The sequence below is a fragment of the Musca domestica genome, unplaced genomic scaffold, assembly GCF_030504385.1.
Source record: "Musca domestica strain aabys unplaced genomic scaffold, Musca_domestica.polishedcontigs.V.1.1 14, whole genome shotgun sequence".
NCBI classification, from domain to species: domain Eukaryota; kingdom Metazoa; phylum Arthropoda; class Insecta; order Diptera; family Muscidae; genus Musca; species Musca domestica.
In genome coordinates, this window is record NW_026712192.1 from 17,838,309 (window position 1) to 17,864,608 (window position 26,300).

Genomic DNA, 26,300 nt, shown 5'->3' on the forward strand with positions numbered 1-26,300 from the left:
TTCATTTCGTTCGGAAGCTATTGTGATTTACACAGACGTCTATCCGTCAGAAATCGCTAAATCGAAATAGAATTTTATGCTGATCAAGAATATATATACTTTGTGGGTCTAAAATGTATATTTCGAGGTGTTACAAACGAAATGACAAACTTAACATACCCTCCATACTATGGTGAAGGGTATAAAAATGTAAAAATTATGGCGTTTGACTTTGTTGCCATTTTTTTTTATCTCAACATGTGTCTTTAACGTTATGAAACTTAGTATTGCAATAATCTCCAAAAATCTTCTTGACTGTCATCCCTAATTGAAATACAAAATTCGCGGAATTGATTAAATGAGGAAAATATATAAATTTCGGATAAAAGTTAAGTTGTGCTTTAATTACCAAAGCTTTTAGTCGCTTTTTTTTTGTTCGTTTCGCTTTTGGTTGAAATACAAAACTTCTTAAATTTATTTTGTGGTTTGCAAAAAAAGCAGAGGAATGAATGAATTTACTTTATTTTGCAACTGTATGTGTGTGTGCGTATTGTAAATGTTTTTATTTTTGTTCTAGATTAACTGTATAAGAGCGGCAAAAGTTATATTCATCGGAATATTAAACAACGTCGTAAACATAATTGAGTGCAGAACACGAACATGCTTTTGGTTTGGGATTTAGGCATAGAACGATAACGAGGAAGAGTGGAATACTTTGAAGATTAATAAAAGTATTTTCTAATATTAAAAATTAATCAGCAACGAAATACAATGTGTTAACAATTAAGTTATTATTTGTAGCATAGGAGGGTGAGAGAGAATGACGATGAAAGTATTTATAAGCAAAACTTGATAAGCAGAGGCCATTGCTTCTGTAACACAAATATGTCCGTGCTGGTTCTTCCAATACAGCGACACCTAAATTACATATTTATATCAGATATCTGGTTAAGAGAAATATTTAGCAAGTTGTAAGGAATCGCCGACTTGTATCGCAAGCAATGACAGAAATAAGTTTTGGAAATTGTGACCCTTTTGTGGTTGAGGTAACAGTAGGGGTTGGGAGATATATATCATTCTCACAAGAGATCTTGCATTAGCAAAAATATTTGGATGTGTAAAATTTGAAGAGAGTTGGATGCTTATTCCGGTTTCTTTCAGCGTTTTGTTTTTTAAAAATCTTGAACCATATGTGAGGCAGATATCAGAAGAAATGGTCCGATCTGTAACATCTTTTTAACAGATCTTGAATTTATGGACATGTTGAGATAAAACAAGTCTGAATGAAGTCGGATGTTAATTTTGCATTTTAAGAGCTTCACACACCAGAGCTTGGATTAATAAAAATACTGTTATATGTGTAATTTGAAGTGAACCGCATTCGTATTTCGAATTTATGATCGTTTTGGTTATTTAGAACTTTAAGCCTTTGTGGGGGAGGTACCAGAAGGAATGGTCCTATCTCTACCATCTTTATAACAGATCTTGTGTTGATGGAAATATTGTGATGTGCCAAATCTGAATGGAGTCAGATGTTAATATCGGGTTTTATGAGCTTCTTTGATATTCAAAATGTTGACTCTTTGTGGGGAGGAACCAGAAGGGGTGGAGAGAAATGTAACATTTTCACACTAGACCATGGGTTGATAAAAATATTACGATATCTGTAACTTTTTTGCTATTATAAGCTTTGACCCTTTGTGGGGGAGGTACCAGAAGGAATGGTCCTATCTCTACCATCTTTATAACAGATCTTGTGTTGATGGAAATATTGTGATGTGCCAAGTCTGAATGAAATCGGATGTTAGTTTCGGGTTTTATGAGCGTCTTTGATATTAAAAATGTTGACCCTTTGGGGGGAGGTACCAGAAGGAGTGGATCGATATATCCTATCTTCAAACCGGACTTTGTGTTAATGGAATGGGATAATGGGATGTGTGAAATACAAAGAGAACCTGATGCTTATTTCGGATTTCATAAACGTTTTGGTTATTCAAAACTTTGGCCCGATCTCTACCGTTTTTTAACAGATCCTGGAATCCGATGTTAATTTCGTGTTTTATGAGCTAAATGGATATTCAAAATTTCGACCTTTTGTGGTCTCCAGACCTAGCACTGTGTAAATTTGGAGCAAAATCGTTTCTCTTTCTGTGCAAAAAATATTTTTTTTTTTTTTGAAAATTTCGACCATTTGTGGGTACTTAGAAGTAGCGAACCGATACTGCACATCTCCAAACTCGATTTAAGTTTGACAATAATATGACGACGTACCAAGTCTGAATCAAATTGGATACTACCTTTGAGAGTTATCGTGAGCTCCAGCCAGCCAGACAGATGGACGGACGGAAGGAGAACTTTAGATAGACTCCAAATGTCATGAAACGGATTTGATTCACAGAGACTTAGGGTATAAAACCGTTATATCGGTGAGGCACCTTTTGGCTGTATCAAATGATGCAAAAGTTCTGTTCTGTTTTGATATTTTTGTAGTAAACACATGCGAAACACACGTTAATAAACAATGTTACCCTGCTACACTGCTTTAGAACGAGAATTTATTTGAAGTAAATCATACCACCTATCAACATTTAGCTTTACTACAGTTTTAGTTTGGTTTCAGAGGGAACTAATACATGGGAGGCATATCCAATTCTGAATAGATTTTCACTAAATGTTACGGATTATACCAAATATTTTTGCTATAGAGTGCATGATATCACTTCGAGAAGGATTACGTTATAAAAATATATATCGGAGCCGAGTTCCACCAAATGGAAACGAAACGTCCAGAAATTCACTCTAATTGGGTAGGTATTAGCCATTATTTGCACAATAAACATAAAATCGTAAAATTAAGGATATATATGAAAGCTATATCCAAATCTTAGTCGATTTCGATAAAATTTGCAAAGGTATTTCCGAGCTCTATAAGATATCAGACATCAAATATCAATTTTGTCGAATACATATTCCGAATGTGATGTACTTAAAGACCAAATCGGAAGAAACATATATATGGAAGCTAAAGCTTTATCTGAACCGATTTTCTCCGAATTTGATGTACTTGCTTCTAGACTGAATTTGGTCAGATGTAGCAAAAGTTCAGGGCTTTTTGACAGATATTTGCCATTTGGTGCACAATTAACCCGAAATAGGTTGAAGATATATATGGTAGCTATATCTAAATTTGAACCGATTCTCACCGATTTTAATAGTGTTCGTCTTTGGGCCAAACAAAATCGACTCAGAAAGTGATTCTATGAAGATCCTCTGTGATTCTATGAACTATGGGTCTATTCTCCATGTAACAAACGTATGCACAATTACGTAATGGCACATAAAACGTGAACCGAATTCGTGATTGTGTCGAAACTTAGCACACCAAAATATTATTATTGTATAAAAAAAACCCAATCTTTTTAAACTTCGTATATCTTAATATTGTTCCAAATGTAAGATCTAATAATAAAAAAGTATTTATCAGTACACTTTCGAATAAAATTGTATGCCTTATAGGAAGCGAATTAATTCCATGTAACCTAAACATTGTACATCCTAATATTATATCAGGTATAATTTCGGTACGAATATGTACAAAATAGGACCAATCCTGCTCGTAACTGTCCTTTAAAATATAAACAGTCTGAATAATAATTTTGACGATTTTTGTCGGTGACAGCTAAAAAGGAGTATCAAAAATCCCCCTTCCACAATTTTTCTTGAAGAATGGTCTGGGTCAAAATATTCTTCGTAATGTCACGATGTTTTCTTGTTTATTTGCGACATAACATATGTCCGCAATATAACCTTTAAATTTCAACCCATAATCTTTTATCCCGCCGCCTTTATTTGTTTTCAAACAGACGCTTTTGAAATTAACTTCATTTGAATGAGGGCAAATTAAGTTTACTTGTCTGTCATCTTCATTACAACGGTGTCGAGCAAAACACAAAAAAATGGAAAATATGGCATATCCTGAACATTTGTTTATTGCTGGGCCAGGGCAGATAGCGTGTAACGAACGCTATCCCAAAAGAAGAGCAAAGGAAGGAGTACTCTGAATTTCAAAGTTGCTTGTGACAGTGTGACGTTATCCCATGGAACAGCAGCAGCCGTAAGTAGTAGTAGTGGTTGTAATAATGTATGTGTGGGTATGTATGTATGTTAAACATATATTCACATGCGTGTCGAAGGGCTCCCTTGGAATTATTTGGTCTTGACTTGGGTTTCTTGGAACCATTGCCATGGCGACCCAAAGGGCGACAATGGTGGAAGCCGGCTTTCCTACCACCATGGCATAATAAATTATGTGTGGGAAAATACATTAAAATATCGCTGTGTTTTTGTCGTTGTTGTTGTTGTTGGTGGTGTCTTCTTACGCACAGCAGTTACTTAATATGAGCAGTTTCCGTTACTAAAAAGTCATTTGTTTTAATCAATTTCAGTGACATGTCGCAAATTTTTATCAGATTTTTTTTATTCTCTGTTTCTGTTTTAATTTTCTTGTGACAATGGCATTTCATTTTTTTCCAGTTTTTTATTTTGGTCGGTTGTTTGGCTGGCTGTTCTGTCTTCATCTTCTTCTACTCCTTCCATGCTGTGTTGTAAATGGCATTTAATTTAAAATAAATTAAAAATTGATGTCATACTTCGTGGCATGGTCCAATTATGCTAAGGACATGTGGCGATGCTGTTGGCATGAGACATGTAGGTGGCGCTCTCAATGGGGTGGTAATTTGTTATTTATTAACATTATATAACGGAAGTGATATTTATCGCCAATAATGTTGTTTATTGTTGCTATTATTAAGTTGCACGGAAATAGAGGTAATTGCAGATAATCGGAGGATGATGTAATATTTGAAATAAATATTCATTGTGTTAATTTATGTGGATATTTTTTTTAATAACTGTTTTTGTTATACACTCAGCCATATGGCTAGAGAGGGTATACAGGGTGAGGTGAAAAAACTGCAACAAACTTCAGACTGCTGTCATTTCCAAGCCACTCGTCCGACAGCTGTTAAAATTATTCAAGTGACAGCTCGTCAAGAAAGTGCAGGGAAGAAAACTGCAGAAACCAGTAAACAAAGTTCTAAAGTCGGGCGGGGCCAACTTTATGATACCCTACACCACTTTGCTAATTTAGTAGAGCTCCACATACCAATTAAAAGTTTTTAATTTAATCATTATTATTTAAAGTTCAAAGGACTAAATATGCCGAAGCATTTGTATCTTTTAAATTCTTACTTGTATTGCCCATTTGGTGCAAAATTAATTTGAAATCAGATAAAGATATATATGGGAGATATATCCAAATCTGAACCGATAGCGATAAAATTTGGCAAAGATATTTCTGAGCTGTATTTGATATATTTCCCTGAATATCGTTGTTAAGTAATGTCTATTACGGCTGTGGGAAACAAATACAACAAATCGGATGAATAATATATATGGTAGCTATAGCTATATCTGAACCGATCTTCACCAAATTTGACAGCTTCTAGAGTCAATTCGGTCGTAAGTGCCAAATTTCATCCCATTTGGGCAAATATTAGACGTTTGGTGTACAATAAATGGTAAATCGGACGAAGTTATGTATGGGAGATATATCCAAATCTGAACCGCTCTCGATAAAATTTAGCAAATGTATTTCTGAGCTGTATTTGATATATTTCCCCAAATATTGTTGTTACAGTGTGCATATTACGGCTGCGGAGGACAGAAATAACAAATCGGATGAACAATATATATAGGAGCTATAGCTATATCTTAACCGATTTCGATCAAATTTGGCATACTTATTTTCAGGCCCAATTTGGTTGTATATGCAAAATTCCATACTATTCGGGTCGATATTACACGTTCGGTGCACAGTAAAAAGCAAATCGGACGAAGATATATATGGGAGCTGTATCTAAATTGTGGCCGATTGTCTCCAATTTCAATAGGGTTCGTCCTTGGGCCAAGCAATTGGTTTGTGCAAAATTTCATCTGGATCGGGCAATAAATGCGAACTGTACTTTGTTTACAAAAATACATGGACAGACGGACAGACGGACGGATGGACATGCATAAATCGACTCAGAATGTGATTCTATGCAGATCATTAAAAGGAACTATGGGTTTATCTCGTTTCCTTTTGCCTGTTACAAACAAATGCACAAAGACATAATACCCTGACCACCTTGTGGTGTAGGGTATAAATAGACTCAAAAGAGTTACAGAGTTGCCTCGCCTGGTCGAAAGTGGTGAACTGCCGAATTTGGTTTTCTTCGATGAGAAAACATTCGTTGTCCAGCAGTTTGTAAACAAACAAAATGATCGTGTTTACTTGCCAAAGAGGTCAGCTGAAAATGTGCACCTACGGTTGGCCACCGGAACTCAAGCGCCGGCCATGGTGATGGTGTGGGCCGCCATAACAGCCGATGGGGGCTCTCCGCTCGTATTAATTTATCGTGGCATCAGAACAAATGTCGAATATTATCGCGAAAATATTCTGGAGGGTTCATTAAAGCACTCAAACATTTTGGCCGCAGACCTATGGACATTTCAACAGGACTCAGCCGCGCCACCCTAGAATGGTTACAAAATGAGGTTTCTCGCTTCATTTCCAGCGTACAATGGCCACCAACATCTGCGGATACCAATCCGTTGGACTGTTGTGTCTGGAGTATTTTGGAAAGCAAGGTTGGCACTAAAAAATACCTAAGTGTCTATAACCTCAAGCAAGCACTTCGCCGGGAATGGGCCAAAATACCGCAGAGCAACAATCGGGCAGAGTGTGACGGTTTTATTGGCCGTTTGAAGGCCAGAATTCGGTCCAAAGGTGACCAATTCGAACAAATCTAAACAGATTCTAAAATTTGATGCTATTTCCGACATTTTTTGCTTTCATTAATAAAATTTAAAAAAATATTAAAAATTATGGCGTTTGAATTTGTTGCAGTTTTTTTTTATCTCACCCTGTATAATATTTTTAAGTGTAATTTAATTTCAAAAAATCCTGTTTACAATTTTTACAATTACAGATAAATAGACGACCGTTTAGCCTTAAATAAATATTCATAATTGATTTTCTGTGGGCCACATTAATTCCTACAGAGTCTTATTTTCGGTTACTTAGTTTGTGGTCGTATCTGCTTGTACTTAAGTCAAGATATTAATTCATTATAACAAATACAATAAATAAACAACTGAAATACAATAATAAACAAGTAAACAAAAAAGTACCGACAATAAACAAAACGAAACAAAAGAAACTTAATTAAAAAGGATAACAATGAATGATGTACGTACATAGATATACACATGATTACTATGTATGTATGTATGTGTATACATCACTGACAACAGTTGTCTTTGAAGTAACACACACACTCGGTGTATGTTCGAGTGTAATGGTAATTGATAGTTGCAGAGACGAACATACCGACTGACTTTTAAATACAATTCACTCATCCAGGTATGGCGTGTACGTGTGTGTGTGTGTAAGCTCACACTTTTAATGCCGTGCAGATATATATTTAAAGCTGAAACCAACCAACCATCCAACCACTACTGCAAACATTTATCAAGGTGCGATTTCGCCTCTTTTGTATGAATTTATACAAACTACTGATAATTTAATTAAATTTATTCGTTTACAAAACACGCTCGTTTCGCTTGAAATTCGTACACACATACACAAACACACTCACACTCATACACTCCTCTTGTTATACGATTACACAGAGCTTCTATTTTGTTAAGATTGCTAAGTATACAAAGTTAATGCAATATGTTTGTTTGTATTCGCATCCATTCACTCGTAATAAGTAGTGTGCTATGTGGCACAGTGGGTGACTCTGCTTTGTGGTAGAATTACTGAAAGTTTTTTCGAATTGATAAAAAAAAGTAAAAAAGCTGTAAGTTTGGCCGGGCCGAACTTTGAATATCCTCCACCACAAAACTTAACAAAAAAAGTGAATAACATAGCTAAAATCATCAAAATACCGAATATCGGGAGGTACCGTTATATGGGGGCTATACGAAGGCGTGGACCTGCACAGACAATTTTCTGTCATAGGCTGTAGTTTTCATTTCAAACTTCAAATACCAAATTTGAAAGAATAATGTTCTAAAATCAATAAAGAACCGAATATCTGGAGCCACCGTATATATGGGGGCTATACGAAGAAGTGGACCTGCACAGACAATTTTCAGCCACAGACTGTAATACCTATTACGAACTACAAATACGAAATTTGAAACAATTCCGGTGAATGTTATACCTAAAATCTTCAAAATACCGAATATAGGGAATTTCCGATATATGAGGGCTATACGAAGACATGCAAAAACAATTTTTGTTATAGACTGCTGAACCTATTAGGAACTTAAAAATACAAAAATTTGATAAAAAATCCGGTGAATAATGTCGTTGGAATTATCAAAATGCAGAATATAGGAAGGTACCGTTATATGAAGGCTATACGAAGACCTACACCTGCAAAGGCAATTTTCTTTTACAGTCTGTAGTATCCGTTATGAACTGTAAATACGAAATTTGAAACAATTTCGGTGAAAAATTATTGAAAAAGCATCAAAATACCGAATATAGGGAGGTATCATTATATGGGGGCTATACCAGAACGTGAGCCTACATGACCCATTTTCAATGCCAAAAGTCCTGCAGACATAATATATATTTCAGAAAAATTGTATCGACCTTCTTCTTTCGTTCGAGGGCTAGAGTGATTTACACAGACGGGCGGACATCGCTAAATCGACATAGAATTTTATGCTGATCAAGAATATATATACTTTGTGGAGCCTAAAATGTATATTTCGAGGTGTTACAAACGGAATGACAAACTTAATATACCCTCCATACTATGGTGGGGGATATGAAAATAGATATACAAGATTTCTATTCAACCTCTTCCATGTTAAAAGAACAAATTCGCTTGAAATTTCGCGCAGAGACTCATAGTGAAATTTGGACAAGAATGTTTTTTCTTTGACATTTTCCCAAAACAAATTAAATATTTTGTGCTGGTACTGTTTTATGGAAGGCTATAGGAAAACTTGGAGCTATGTAGGAAATATTCTGCTACAAGAGAAAGAACCCGTATTCGAATTATTCCGTTTGAAATTTTTTGTAAAAATACTGAATATCAGGAGTTTCAATTATATAGGAGCTATAAGAAAATGTTGACCTGTATACACAATGTTATGTTGGAAAAAGCATCGAATATTGAGAGATATACAAAGTAAACGCAGGCTAAAATCGTTAAAATATCGAATATGGGGAAGTACCGTTATATGGGGACTATACGAAAACGTTGACCTATATAGCTGATCTTCGAACTAGAACTACCTGAATGTCTTCTACCCATAGAAGTCCTAAAGATCCATGGAAGACCTAAAAAAGTTCTTCTATCTCTAGAAGAAAAAAAAAGGTTGTCTATCCATAGAAGACCTGCAGAAGGTATTCTGTCCATAGTTTGTCATTCAGTTTGTAACACCTCTAAATATTCGTCATAGACCCCATAAAGAATATATATTTTTATATCCTCCACAATACTATGGAAGGTATATTAACTTGTCATTCCGCTTGCAACTCCTCGAAATACTCAGGACCCACATAGTATATATTCGTAATCAGTGTAAAGTTCTAAGTCGATTTAGCGATGTCCGCCTGTCTGTCTGTGTGTCTGTCTGTCCGTCTGTCTGTTGAAATCATTCTACCTTTCGAACGAATTGAGATAGAATGCTAAAATTTTGCACGCATGTTTATTTTGCCAGTAGGCAGGTTATGTTCGCAAATATAGGTCCACGTTTTCATATAACCTCCATATAACGGCACCTCCCGTTATTCGGTATTTTGATGATTTTATGACATTATTCTCTGGAATTGTTTCAAATTTGGTATTTGAAGTTCGTAATCGATACTTCAGCCTATAACAGAAAATTGTCTATGCAGGTCCACGTCTTCATATAACCGCCATATAACGGTAGTTTCCAATATTTGGTATATTGTCGATTTTAGTGTCATCATTCACCGGTGTAGTTTCAATTACGTATTCAGAGTTCGTAATGGGAACTACAGTCTGTGACAGAAAATTGTCTATACAGGTCCAGGTCTTCGCATAGGCCCCATATATCAGTACCTCCCTATATTCGGTATACCAAATTCGTTCCAAGTGGTATTTAAATTTCGGCACGGCCGAACTTATTGCTTTTTATATAGTGGTAAGGGTATTATTATACCCTACACCACATAGTGGTAAGGGTATTATGTCTTTGTGCATTTGTTTGTAACATGGAGAAGGAAACGAGATAGACCCATAGTTACTTTTGAGGATCTGCATAGAATCACTTTCTGAGTTGATTTATGCATGTCAGTCCGTCTATCCGTCCGTCCGTCTGTCCATGTATTCTTGTGAACAAAATGCAGGTCGCATTTATTATCCGATTGAGATAAAATTTTCCAAACAACATTTTTTTGGCCCAAGGACGAACCCTATTGAAATTGGAGATAATCGGTAAAAATTTAGATATAGCTCCCATATATATCTTCGTCCGATTTCCCTTTTATTGTGCACCAAACGTGTAATATCAACCAAATTAGGCCTGAAAATAAGTATGCCAAAATTGATCGAAATCGGTTCAGCTATAGCTCCCATATATATTGTTCATCCAATTTGTTATTTTTGTCCTCCGCAGCCGTAATATGCACTCTGTAACAGCAATATTTGGAGAAATATATCAAATTCAGCTCAGAAATACATTTGCTAAATTTTATCGAGATCGGTTCAGATTTGGATATAGCTCCCATATATAACTTCGTCCGATTTACCTATGATTGTGCACCAAAAGTTTAATATTTGCAAAATGGGATGAAATTTGGCACTTACGACCGAATTGAGTCTAGAAGCTAGTATGCCAATTTGTTGAAGATCGGTTCAGATATAGCTATAGCTCCAATATATACTGTTCATCCGATTTGTTATATTTGTTACTCACAGCCGTAATATGCACTCCGTAACATCGATATTCAGGGAAATATATGAAATGCAGCTTAGAAATATCTTTGCCAAGTTTCATCAAGATCGTTTCCGATTTGGATATAGCTCCCATATATATATTTATCCGATTTCAAATTAATTGTGCACCAAATGGACAATACAAGTCCGAATTTAGAAGATACAAATGCTTCGGCATATATAGTCCTTTTAATTATAATTATAATTATATATAGTCCTTTTAATTATAATTATAATTATAATTATTATTGTAATTATTAAAATTATAATTATAAATATAATTATAATTTCCTATAGCCCTATATAGTCCATCAGATCATTTTATTATATCTAGATTTGAAAGATATTTTACATACCTAATAACACACTATTTACAAGATACAGGATATATCTCCATTTATATACACATACATACTTACACACTTCGTTATAAACTTTTTTTGTAAGTATTCTTTCATTGTGGCAAAGATCTGCAGAAAAAATAGTTTGTGGTTTCATTCAGGTGAAGACAATAACAACTTTTCTGTTGTTGTTGTTGCAAAATTTTGCCACAATATGTCTACATGTATGTGTCTGTGTGTGAGAGTGAGTGCGTGTGGGTATGCGTTTACATATCTGGCTTCTGTCGGTGAGCATAAAATAAATTTTGTTGCTGTTAGTACAAACTGTCTTTAACCACAGTCAATATTTGCTGAAAACATCCATGCCAAACAACAAACAATGCAATGCTCCATCTCTCTCACACTCTCTCACTCACTTACACTTATACGCATACACACATAGACACACACTCTCTTCTGCAAATCAACAACTTAATAAACAAGCAAACAGACAAACATTTGGGGCGGGCCAGAGAACAAAACAAACTTTTCAAATCTACTTCAGTTTATGAAGTGATGCGTGTCAAAGTGGTCCGAAGTGAACCGCAACAAACTCAACAATAAAAGCCACATTAAATTTTGGCAAAGGCAATTTTCCCATGAGGACCTCTTTGTGTGTTTTCTGTAGCGGAAAGTTATTTTCATTTATTCGTTGAAATTTCTGTTCAGTTTAGCCGGCTATAATAAGGTTCAGCTTTGAAGGGTTACAATGCGATGGGGGGCTGGCTGGCTGAATGGCTATTGAACTATTTTTTCTTTCTGGCCATGAAAGTTCCAACGGCTTATTGAATGTTCGGTGTCGGTTCACCACCATTCGACAAAACTAATTTTTTTCTCATTACAGATTAGGGGAAGGGAGAAATGATTAACTGTTTTATTTGTAATGGATTTCGTGTTTAGGAATCGATCACCAAAGGATTGTGGTTGAGGGGGATTTATGTGCGTGGCGGTTGGGTTTTTTTGTTGTTGCTGGAATACAGACCACACATAAAACCTCAATACAAATACATTAATGTGGTTTGTGACGAGATTTTAGTGGCTTAGCAGAATATTTTGTGTCATCTTTCGCTTTATTGCCCAGTTACATTGGAAATGTGAAGTGTCCACGACCTTGAAATTTTGACATGAGGGTTACAGTTGGTGTAGGGTTGAGAAATATAAGAAATATATGTGTGAGATGAAAAATGTATGGATGTGATGAATAGCCCCTATTTATTTTTCAACGGATTTTTTTTAAACCCTCCACCATACTATGGAGGGAATATTAACTTTGTCACCTCCCGATATTCGGTATTTTGATGGTTTTAGCGACAATATTCACTGGAATTGTTTCAAACTTGGTATTTGAAGTTCGTAATGGATACTACAGCCAAAGACAGAAAATTGCCAGTCCAGGTCCACCTCTTCGTATAGCCCTCATACAAGGTACCTCCCGGTATTCGGCATTTTGATGATTTTGGAGACACTATTTGCCGGAATTGTTTCAATTTTGGTGTTTGAAGTTCGCAATAGATACTAGAGCCTATGACAGAAAATTGCCTGTGCAGGTCCACGTCTTCGTATAGCCCCAATATAACGGTACCTCCAGATATTCGATATTTTGATGAATTTAGCGACATTCTTCTCCGGAATTGTTTCAAATTTGTTTTTTAAAGTTCGTAATGAATACTACAGCCTATGACACAAAAATGTCTGTGCACGTCCACGTCTTGGTAAAACCCCCATATAAGGGTACCTCCCGATATTCGGTATTTTGATGATTTTAGAGACATTATTTACCGGGACTATTTCAAATTTGGTATTTGAAGTTCTTAAGTTAAGTTCTTAATAGATACTACAGCCAAAGACAGAAAATTGTCTGTGCAGGTCAACGTTTCCGTATAGCCCCTATATAACGGTACCTCCCGATATTCGGTATTTTAATGATTTTAGCGACATTATTTACCGGAATTGTTTCAAATTTGGCATTTGAAGTTCGTAATGGATACTACAGCCCATGACAGAAAATTGTCTGTGCAGGTCCTCGTCTTCGTATAACCCCCATATAATAGTACCTCCAGGTTTTCGGTAGTTTGAGGATTTTAGCGACGTTATTCATGACGTGGTATAGCCCCCATATAATAGTACCTCCCTATGTTCGATATTTTGATGAATTTCGATACATTATTCAGCGATTTTTTTCAAGTTTCGCATTTGTTGCTCTGCTGATGTTTGGTTGCTTAGCATTTGCTTCCCGCATTTGAAAAATGTTCTCTTGTATTGGGGAGTTTTTAGTAATTTGTGCGTTCATGCCGTTGATTGCTAGGGTTTCTTCTGCTTATATAACTACTACCGGTGAATTGGCTGGCACACGCTTGGTTCTTGACTTCAGTGACTTTTGGGGTTCGAGTCGACATAATTTTGTTGTTGTGGGGTCTCAACTCAGAGCCATTATCCTTACTCGTAATGCAGTTGCGCTTTATGTCACCCGAGGTATGACTTATGGACGCTTGTGGTGAGAGCCTGGAGCAGGGCCAAATGAATGGCTAAGAAAAAAAGGAACGTTCTCTGAGTCCTTGCCAAGATTTTAAGGAGACTGAGCACACCCATGTCATTTACCTGAGATCCATTTCGATGGAATTTCACTTTCACCTACTGAGGTAACAAAATAAGTCTGCCAACTAGAGGCAAATATTAAGCTTTGGTTGATCCAAAAGTTTTACTATAAATCCCATTCACATTCGAGTTTTAGCTGATTCAACAAAGTCTGCTTTTCGATGAAGTCACTTTTTGGTAAAAAAGGCGAAAAGGCGGTTACAATATCTCCTTAATTCCAGTGCACCACTCATATTTTACAAGGATGACACACTCAGATAGCAAAATGAGATCTCGTTGTGAGTTTGAAACCATAACTCTTACTGCATGCAAACCTACCAAAAGAATTATAATTAGTACCTTATCTCCCATTGTACGAGCATACTATCCCAGGAATATTGGCAGCCATGTGTAACACTTAAATGGAAAGACGCACTAAAACCGGAAACAAAAAAAGTTGTCCTTTTGCAACCAACAACATTGATTTGTTCCAATAAATTTCGGTACACAAGTGCTGATCATCCTCCTCATCATCAGCAACAGCATCGTCGCTATCATGAAAGCTTATGTTTTTATTTTGCCATGTGCAAACGGGCGACAACAATGCGAGTTACATGTGGAATGGCAGGAAGGGACGGGGGTCTGGTTGCTCAACATTCGTTTAGGTTGGGAATACTAGGAAATAAAAGTAGTAAATAGTGTCACATGTGTGGTGTATGCAGATTACTGTGCATTTGAGTGTGTGTGTGTGCGTGTGGTGTGATGTGGTATAGCGAACATTTATAGGTATTCCGCTCACGTTGACATGGAAACTGTCAGCAATTCCGAACACGTAGCATCAACACATGCACACATTTACTCATACCACACGAAAACGAAGTAAACAAAAAAGGAACGTTACGTTACATTGAGTATGTGTGAGTGTATGTTTGTCCGAGTCTCCTAGCCAGCCAGCCACCCAGTCAGTTGTTGAGTCCAGTTTGTGTTTTTGACTATGTGACAAGCTTTGTGTACATACACACATATTCTTACTTCTATTTTTTTTGGGTTTCCGGAAATTTGCGTATGGCTTTTATTTTTTTCCAAAAAAAAAAAAAAAAAATACACACACACAAATAGTTGTTTCCTCTTTGAGGTAGAACAATATTTCAATTTGAAGTGTTCTTCGGAGAATTGACGCAGAGTTAGAAAAACCAAAACAATTTGTTTAGATGGACTAACTGGCTGACTCACCGAATGACTAACTTCATGAAACGTTTTGCATTTTTATTTTTTCAGAGTAAATCTTTTTTCTCTCCCAACAGTGCCAGAGTAACAACATTTTTTTTTTTTGTTGATGAAACTAAAATTAAGCCAAGCTAAAGGTGGTATTTAGGGAGGGAGAACAGTGGATTAGTCAGAAATTAGCCAAGTTATTAACAAAAAAAGTTTTTACGAAAAACTTTGCGAAAGAAATTAATTTTGAGAAAAAATTGAAACGCAACTGCTGTTTATAGATAAACAAATAAGAAAGGTTTTAGTTTGGGTGGGTTAACTAGCCAACCCCAGGGCCGGAGGAGAGCATAAGTTTTAGTTCTCACACTATTGATAATGTGTGGGTCAGAACAAAGACCGACCCAGCGAAAATTTTATAGATACATGAATGTCATCAAATTACCTTTGGCATTACAAAATAATGAAATGTTCTTAAAACAAGTTAACAAGTATAAGTCGGTATTGCCGACAGATACATACCCTCAGCCTATGTTCGATTAAATAATCGAAATATATTTGACTAGGGTTACAATTATTCAAACGTTTGACCCTCTATGGAGCCGGTTCCGAAGGAATGGGCCAATATTGTCCATTTCGTATCGGACCCAAAAATATGATATAAATATTCCAATGTTACTGGTATGGCTTATATGGACTCACTCCTTCACTTTATATGATATATGTAATAATTCTTAGAAAATGTTAAAATGTGCGTGATGTACCATATAGAGTCTACCGCAATATTCCATTTTTATACTTCATCTGATACAAAATAAAAAATATTGAGCGAAATATTGGATAAAATTAGAAGAAAGGATATTTTTGTCCAATTTTATGCGAAATCATAAATTCCGATAAATTTCATATTCATATCAGGCTTCTTATTGGGATAAATATTTTAGCATAGCAAGTAGTAAAGTAGTAAATTGCTAAATTGTTTCGAAAGTTATGACAGAAAAAATTAATGAAAATTGTGACCCTTTGTGGTTCGCAGAAATTTGAAGAGAGTTGGATGCTTATTTCGCTTTATTTGAGCGTTTTGTTTTTAAAAATCTTGAACCCTGAAGTCTAAATGGAATCGGATCTTAATTTGGCGTTTTATGAGCTTCATGGGTATTCAAAATTTCGACACTTTGTAGGTGAGTTACCAGAAGGAGTGGACCGATACATTCCATGTTAACACCAGATCTTGGGTTTATAAAAATATTGGAAGGTGTGAAATTTGAAGACGTTCGGATCCTTACATCACATTTTATAAGAGTTATAATTATTCAAAATGTTGACCCTTTGCGGGGGAGGTACTTGATGGAGTGGACCGGTACTGTCAATTTTAGCACCTGACCTAGAATTGACGCAAATATTAGCATTTGCAAAGTTAGAGCAAAATCGGGTAACCGTTTCTCTTTCTGTGCAAAAAATATATTTTTTTATATATATTTTTTGAAAATTTCGACCTTTTGTGGGGGAGGTACTAAAAATAGTGGACCGATGTGTTCCCTCTTAACACCAGACCTTGGGTTAATAAAAATATTAGGATATGTGAAATTTGAAGACAATCGGACTCTTACATCACGTTTTATAAGATTTGTAATTATTTAAAATTTTGACCCTTTATGGGCGATGTACTTGATGAAGTGGACCGATATTATCCATTTTCTTACTTGACCTAGAACAGATGCAAATATTAGGATTTGCAAAGTTTGAGCAAACTCGGATTATTGCTTCTTTTAATGAACAGAATATATATATTTTTTTTAATTTCGACCTTTTTTGGGGGAATTACCCGAAGGAGTGGACCGATACATTCCATTTTCATACCATGCCTTGGGCTAATAAAATTATTGGGATATGTGAAATTTGAAGACTATCGGACTCTTACATCACACTTTATAAGAGTTGTAATTATTCAAAATTTTGACCCTTTGTGGGAGATGTACTTAATGGAGTGGACCGATATTGTCCATTTTCGCACCTGGCCTAGCACTGATGAAAATATTAGGATTCGCAAAGTTCGAGCAAAATCGGATTATCCTTTCTCTTCCTGTGCAATAAATTATTTTCTTTGAAAATTTTGACATTTTGTGTGGGAGGTACCAGAAGCAGTGGACCGATATTGTCCATCTCCGAACTCGATCTAAGTTTGAAAAAATTATTACAATGTACTTAGTTTGATTCAAATCGGATACTCCCTTCGAGAGTTATCGTGCGCACCAGCCAGCCAGACAGACGGACGGACGAACATCCCTAGATCGACTCCAAATGTTCTGAAACGGATTTGGTCCAAAGAGACCTAGGGTCTAAAACCGTTATTTCGACTAGGCACGTTTTGACCGTATCAAATGATATATACAGAGGGTATATATCATTTGATATGGCTGAGGGTATAATAAACCAGGGGAAATTCCACAAGGAGAGAGCCGATATTTCACATCTCCCCACCTAATATGGGGTTAGTAAAAATATTATAATTTGTGAAGTTTAGAAAGTTTCGGATTTTTTGAGCTTTCTGTTCAAATTTTTGATCTCTTTGTGGAGGATGTACCAAAAGGAGTGGGCCGATATATCACATCTTTACACCAGATTTTGTCTTGATGGAAATATTGGGATGTGCGCAATTGGATGAGATACATAGTAGAGTGGCCCAATATTCTCATAATAGAGTGGCCCAAATCCTAGTATTTGTATCAGTGAACAATATCGCTCCACTCCATCAAGTATCTTCCCCACAAAGGGTCTAGATTTTGACTAATTATAACTCTTATAAAATGCGATGTTAGAGTCCGATTGTCTTCAAATTACACACATCATAATATTTTTGTTTACCCAAGGTATGGTGTAAAGATGGGATATATCGGTTTACTCCTTCTGGTAGCTCTCCCATAAAAGGTCAAGATTTTGAATATCGATGAAGCTATATGAAACTTGAAATTAACATCCGATTTCATTCAGATTTCTGGTACCTCCCCACAATAGGTTCAACATTTCGAATAATCAAAACGATAAAAAAATCCGAAACAAGACTGTCTTCGTACTTCATACATCCAATAATTTCCACTAACAGATGGGATATATCAGTCAAATGCTTCTGGTACCTCACCCACAAAGGGTTAAAAACAATCATAAAATCCGAAATAAGCATCCGATTCTCTTCAAACTACAGACATAACAATATTTTTATTATCTCAAGGTGTGGTGTGAAGATGGAATATATTGGTCCACTTCTTCTGATACCTCCCCCAAAAAGGGTCAACATTTTGAGTAAACATGAAGCTCATGAAGCGCGAAATTAACATCCGATTCCATTCGGACTTAGTACATCTTAATATTTCCATGAACACAAGGTCTGTTATAAAGATGGTAGAGATCTGACCATTTCTTGTGCCACCCTCACATAGGGTTCAAGGTTAAAAAAAAACAAAACGCTCAAAAAAGCGAATATGCCTCCAACTCTCTTTAGACCCGAGATTAATATGGAATTTATGATTTCGCATAAAGTAAGATATAAATGTTCGATTATCTTGTTATTTTGCCCATACCAATATTTTTATCTGTATAAGATGAGGTATAAAAATGGAATGGACTTCGCTTGACTATGTCTGGTAACTTACGTACATTTTAACATTTTCTAAAAATTATCACATAACTCAAATAAAGTAAAGGAAGTAACAAATAAAGGCCAAATCTGGCACGTAGTAATCGTTATATCATATTTGCGAAATGAGCAATATTGGTAATATTAGTCCGTTAAGAAATGGACAATAGAGATTCAAAAATATGAATTATATTTAACCAAACTGAAAGCTCCTTCCTTTACTATAGCCCTCCCCCAACCCCAAAAAAGGACATATGACAAAAGGTTGCCTCAGCATTTTAGACAATTAAAAATTGTCATTTCACACTTCTTGTGAAAGTCAACAGCTGACCCAAATCAATGACCCAACAGAATCCCACCTGTCTGACAGCTGCCAAGTCGAAGGCCTGCTCAGCTGTGATTCGAGACGATTATTAAAATACCATTAACAACTACTTGTCATTTATCAACTTTGGAAAACTTTTGTGTCATGGCAAAAAAGGATAATTATTGTGTAGTAGCTGGTGTTCATCAAAATTTGGGTGGGGGAGGAGGACGGTAAGAGGTGGGTACAAGATGGAAGTAAGTTTACCCAAACATTGACATACATGTTTGTTTAATGACTCGGAAATTATGCAGTGATTACAACGACATGTAACCAACCATATGATGCTATGAGGGTGTGTGCGTGTGTGTGTGAGTTTTATGATGCCAAACTCTCACTTTACTTGGATTTTTATCTCATTCTCTTCCTGGCACATCAGACGCTGCTAATAGTTGCCCATAAGATAATTATTTGATTACAATTAATTTAGCTTGTACCCTGCGTAATGGCATGGTGTGGGTCATAATTATTGCCTTTATAATTATCTTCGAGAATTAATTATGTCTGTGCAGAACATCTATGATGGATTATTTAACTATTTATGAATGTTGTTGAAGTAAATTAGGGCTTTTTTTGCTATATTGAATATATATTTGATAGGTTGATGGTTTTTTATACCTTAAGGCATTATGCGGGGAAGAAATTAACATTAAATTTGGGTCAAACGGATGTAAGCAGTAAATAAAGGAAATAGTGGTCGTAGATTCAATTAGAGTTAAGATATGTAAAAAACTTTCTTAGAAATTAAAGAAAGAACAAAACTCAATAATTCCTTTGAAAAATACCGCTTAAAACCGTTATATGGGAACTTAAAATACGAAATTAAAATACGAAATTTTAAACAAAAATAGAGGGAATACTTTGGTCGACAACTTTTTAGCTCAACAAGAGGTCTTTTTGGCCCCTTTTTATTATATATATACTTTTGTAGCATCCCAAGATATTCGTCGTGGACCCCTTAAAGTAAATATATTCATGATCAATATCAAATTCTAAGTCGATTTAACGATTTCCGTCTGCCTGTTGAAATCACGATACAACCCACATTATTTGACGTAGACATTCAAAATTTGGCAGAACAATTTGTATCGTGTCTAGGATGGTTGGTATTGAAAATGAGATGTATCGGTCCACGTTTTGGTGTAGCCGCCATATATTTTTATTCGGTATTTTAGTGATTTTCGCCACATTTCCCACGGATTTGTCTAAAAATTGGTCTTTGTAGGTCATAATAGGTTCTAGTTTCACAGGCGAAACATTGCATGTATAGGTTTTTTGTCTAAAAATTGGTATTTGCAGGTCATAATGGTTTCTAGCTCGTGTGGAGAATCATTGAAGGTATACGTCCACGTATAGACCCCATAGACAGTACCTCGTGATATTTGGTATTTTGATGATATTTAACTTTTTGCACGGATTTGTCTAAAAATTGTATCTGTAGGTCATAATGAGTTATAGTTCGTGGGTCCACGTTTTTGTATAGCCCCCAAACAACGGCCTCCAGATATTCGGTATTTTGGTGATTTTCGCCACATTTTCACATGGATTTGTTTAAAAATTGGTATTTGTAGATCATAATGTGTTCTAGCTCCTGTGACGAAATATTGTATTTATAGGTCCACGTTTTGGTATAGCCGCCATATAACCGTACCTCTCGATATTCTGTATTTGATCATTTTTGTCACATTGTCCCACGGATTTGTCTAAAAATTGGTATTTTTAGGTCATAATGAGTTCTGGCTCCGGTGGCGGAATATAGTATATATAGGTCCACGTTTTCGTATAGACCCAACATAATGGTACCTCCGGATATTTAGTATTTTGATGGTTTTTGTCACATTTTCCAATGGATTTGTCTAAAAATTGGTATTTGTAGTTGGTAATGAGTTCTTGCTCTGGCGGCAGAACATTGAATATTTAGGTCCACGTTTTCCTATAGCGCTCATGTAACGATAGCCAAGTATATTCGGTTTCCTGATAATTCTAAACACATTTACTCAGGAAGTTGTTTCAAATATGGTATTTGTGAAGATTTGGTAGATGACAACCCTTGAAGTATAAAATTGTCTATAGAGGATTACGTTTTGGTATGGCCCCCATAAAACGGGCTCACCCACTTTATGCCTTTTTGAAAAGGCATCCGGGTGTATGATGTTTAAAGTGAAATACGCTTGAATTCAGATACTTTTATATAAAAAAGATTCTTTTATCAAAAGGTGGAGGGTATAAAATGATCGGCCCGGCCGAACTTAATGTTGTTTACTTGTTTTCGGAACAATGATGCAAAAATACATTGGCATACAATTGAAATAGAGATTTCTTTATTTTTTGGTGACTTATACTAAAATTTGATGAAGAATATTTATATCTTTGACGTCAAATTACCAAAGTGATTTGTTGGTGATTTTTGCAAAACCTCACGCAAAGTACGGTTTAACACGAAGAGGTAAGATTTACACGCTTGACGTCTTCTAGAATCTATAGTAGAATTTTATGACAATTAATTTTCTGGAGTATTTTGACTCACTACGATCCCGTTTGAAAGGATTTTTTGCCTCTGTTTAAAAAAAGGAAAAAACCCCTTTGTTGACTTGCTCGAAGGGTAAAATTACTAGACCAAATTATTCTTCGTATTTTTATCTGCATATTGCATATTGTGGTTTTCCAGCCAAATATAAAGAAATCACACTATCACCCTTGAATTCCATCACGAAAAACTTTTTTCTGGAAAATTAACACTTCTTTGTACGCTTGTACAGAATATAATGAGCTGTCACTGGAATAATTTTAACAGCTGTCGCACGAGTGGTTTAGAAATGGCAGCAGTCAGAAGTTGGTTGCAGTTTTTTGTATAAAGTATATATATTCTTGATCAGCGTAAAATTCTAAGACGATTTAGCACTGTCAGTCCGTCTGTCCGTCTGTTGTAATCACGCTACCGTCTAAACGAATTAAGATAGGAAGCTAAAATTTTGCATAGATCTCTCTTTTGTCTGCAGGCAGGTCAAGTTCGAAGATAGGGTATATCGGTCCACAATATCGTATATCCCCCATATAACAGTACTCCCCTATATTCGGTATTTTGATGATTTTACCCACATTTTTCTACGGAATTGTCTGATAATCCACACAAGGAGTTCTTTGTGAGTACTTTACTCCCTGAAAGAGAGTTGTCTGTATAGGTCCACCATATCGTATATCCCCCATATAACGGTACTCTCTGATATTCGGTATTTTGATGATTTCAGCCACATTTTTCAACGGAATTGTATGAAATCCCACACAAGGCGTTCTTTGTGAGCACTTTACCCCCTGACATAGAGTTCTCTATATAGGTTAACGATATCGTATAGTCCCCATATAACGGTACCCCCGATATTCGGGGTTTTGATGATTTTAGCCACATTTCCCGATGGAATTATCTGAAAATCCACACAAGGAGTTCCTTGTGAGTACTTTACCCCCAGAAATAGATTTGTCTATATAGTTCCACAATAGCGTATATCCCCCCATATATCGGCACCTTCCGATATTAGGTATTTTAAAGATTTTAACAGAATTTTCAATGGATGTTATTTTTATTGAATATTTTCTAATTCGTTCCAAATGGTGGAGGGTATTCAAAGTTCGGCCCGGCCGAACTTACTGCTTTTTTACTTGTTTCATGTCACCCTGTATTTGTGAGTTCCGCGAATTAAGTATATTGGCGGTTTAATGGAGAATTTCTTGTTTTTTATGTAAAAGTTATAGTCGATTTCACCCTCTAAATAATATTCGACGACCATCCAAATTGGTCGACATCTGCCCAACCCTAAACTCTAGCCCCATGCAAAATTTCGATTGGACCTCCTCAACAACTACAAAATATATTTTTTGCTGTTTTTCGTCCATTTTAACATCCAAATATTTTACGTTCATCTCCCACAACCATAAGCTTCTATTTTGTGAGGATCGGGCCATAATTGCGACCTGTAGCGTGATTACAATTTAACTTCAATAGCCGGACGGACGAACATACATAGCTAGATCGACTCAGCTCGCGAGATAGGAAGATCTGTATATAGTTTCCTATCTCTTGGACTAATATTTGGGAAAAGAATGAAAGGACCTCAGTCTCATTTAACGACATACTGGTGGCAAATCCCAGTTTGTTGAGAGTGATGGGGCGAAGCAAAGTACTAAGTTGTGTTAGATCTCTTTACGATAAGGTGTTACAACCACGCTTTTGAAAATATCATCCGAAATACATTCGAAATACAAAGTCCAAAGGCTTGGACTAGGATGGTATATTTCAATGATAATGTCGAAACACTTGAATACGCAGTGATTTGAGAACCTGACAAAAATCCTCAAGCAGTTAATAGAAAATCACATCGTTCCCGAAACCTGGAAATGGTTCGAGTTCTTCTGCTACTGATGCCAGTAAAGCATCCCAGCAAAAGCGAGTTTAATTGGTCGATTTCACTTTTTTTATTAGCTGCTAAGACTCATTGGAGAAAGCTATGTTGCCGACCTTCAACACGGATTCCGTCCACAATATAGTACAAGTGTATTGCAAGCCATATCCACACAGTGGTGGTAAACACTGACTTATCGAAGGCGTTTCGAAACCGTTAACCACTTCACACTGTCCGAGGATGTCGAGAGAACTACTATCTGCTAAGCTCCAAACGTGGGATAATCAACTAAATGTAGGGACACCTTTCGAAAACTAAGTAGATTTTTATGCCCTCAGCCATATGGTTACAGAGGCTATATATCATTTGATACGGTCAAAACGTGCCTAGTCGAATCGATAATCCGATTTTGTTCCACCTTTGCAAATCCTGATATTTACGTCAGTTCTAGGTCAGGTGCAAAAATGGATAATATCGGTCCACTCTTTTACACTAAATTAACATCCGATTCCATTCAGACTTGGCACGTCTCAATGTTTTTATTAACGCAAGATCTTTTATATGATAAGATGGTAGAGATCGGACCATTCGTTCTGGTACCTCCCACACAAAGGATCTAAGTTTTGAATAATCAAAACGAGCAAAGAATCCGAAATAAACATCCGGTTCTCTTCATATTACACACGTCCCATTATTTCTACTAACTCAAGATCTGGTGTGAAGAGTGGGTATATCGGTATATCCATGAAGCTCATAAAACGCAAAATTAACATTCGATTTTATTCAGACTTGGATGATGTAAGAGACCGATTGTGTTCAAATTTCACATATCCCAATAATTTTATTAACCCAAGGTCCGGTGCCAAGATGGAATACATCGATCCACTCCTTTTGGTACCTCCCCCACAAAGGGTCCAAATTTTTAGTATCCATGAAGCTTGTAAATTGCTAAATTTACATCCGATTCTATTCAGACTTGGAGCTACTCAATATTTTCTTCAACACAAGATCAGTTATAAAGATGTTAGAGGTAGGTCCAATTTTCCTGGGACTTCCCTACATAGGGTTCAAGATTTTTAAAAACAAAACGCTCAAGGAAATCGAAAAAAGCATCCAAATGCATCCATCCATCTCCTCAAATTTCCCACATACAGACATTATTTCTAACACAAGATCTGTTGTGAATATTATATACATCTGTCAACTTATAACTGTCATAACTTGCGAAACAAGTCGGCGATTCTTTACAATTAAATGTTTCTCTTAACCAGTATTTTGATATGAATATGTGATTTGTCGGAATTTATGATTTCGCATAAAATTGGATACGAATGTTCGATTTCCTTCAAATTTTGCACATACCAATATATTTTATCTGTATTAGATGAAGTTTGAAAATGGAATACTCCGGTCCGCTATATCTGTTACCTGTCGCATATTTCCATTTTCCGAAAATGTGCACATATCTCATATAAAGTACAAGCATAAGTCGATATAGTCCAAATCTGTCATGTTCATAACACAAAGCTGGGTATATACATCTGTCGGCAAAACCGACCGATACTAACTTACTTGTTTTTTTTTCCGAAATTCGCTCAAACCACCATTCAAATAATATATATTGGGAACTGTAGCAAAAACAATTCAATCCTCACATGGAAAATTTTATCGATGCCGAAAATATTCCATAGTGAACAAAATTACGAAAAATTCTTTAAATGTTGTTATTTTACTTATGAAATACCTTTAGAATATTTAAGAGAATTTTTGATAAACAACTGAAATTTAATTGCTTTCACTGCTCTTCTTTTGTTGTAGTTTGCCTATTAAGCTTTTAAGTGATAGTTTAACCTCGTATACACACGTACGGCTGTGAGCTGTAAAAAGTTTAAAAGAATTCAACAATTACTTACTGTTTTTCCCTGTAAGTCATTAACTCGACAATGCAGGTAGACTCTGGCGCCCAATTGGGTGCTCACATTCACGGTGGTATAGGGATCGACAAAGAAGGGGAATGGTTCGTGGGTTGTTGTCTCGGTTATTTCGAGCTCCTCATCCTCGGGGGTGTCGGTGAAGGGCGATGAAAATTCTTGCCAAAAATTCTTCGGAAATGTATCAAATGGATCTCCGGCTCGAGGACGTTTTACTGAAAAAAAAGACACGCACACACAAACAAACAACAAATAATGAATACCAACCAATTAAAAAGAGAAACAAATGATTTTTTCGCAATATGTGTGTGCATGCGTGGCATACAACAATGGCTTGTGGTGTATTTGTATGTGTGTGTGTGTTGGATCTATACTTACAGGGCGTTGAAGATGAAGCAAAATGCAGTATTGCTGAATAAACAATTGCAAATATCCAAATATTTTTCGATTCCATATCTGAAATTGGGAAAGGGAAACGTAAACGAATGTTTTAATGGTTTCCATTTTAAATATGGGAATGTTATATTGTCTATGGATGAGAAATTTCTTAGATGTAGACTGGGTATCGGTTACGCTTCTTCATTTGCAATGTCAGTGATATGGAAAATAAGACATGTTAGTAATCCGTCTGGTAATTTGAAATACGATTAAAACCAGCATTGTTATTTCTAATAACCTTTCACTTTTCAGCACCCGGCTACTATTTATCAGAGTTAACGATTACCTACAACTCGTCAACAACCGATATTTATGCATTATGAAAGGATTGACAATTACACTAAGTGACAAATTTCATTTT

At 35.9% G+C, this 26,300-nt stretch overlaps 1 pseudogene; it reads right to left on the bottom strand.

The window, feature by feature from the left end:
• The window catches only part of LOC131801133 (uncharacterized), a 191,628-nt pseudogene extending 165,673 nt beyond the window's left edge, over positions 1-25,955 (bottom strand).
• Positions 25,956-26,300: the final 345 nt, after the last annotated feature.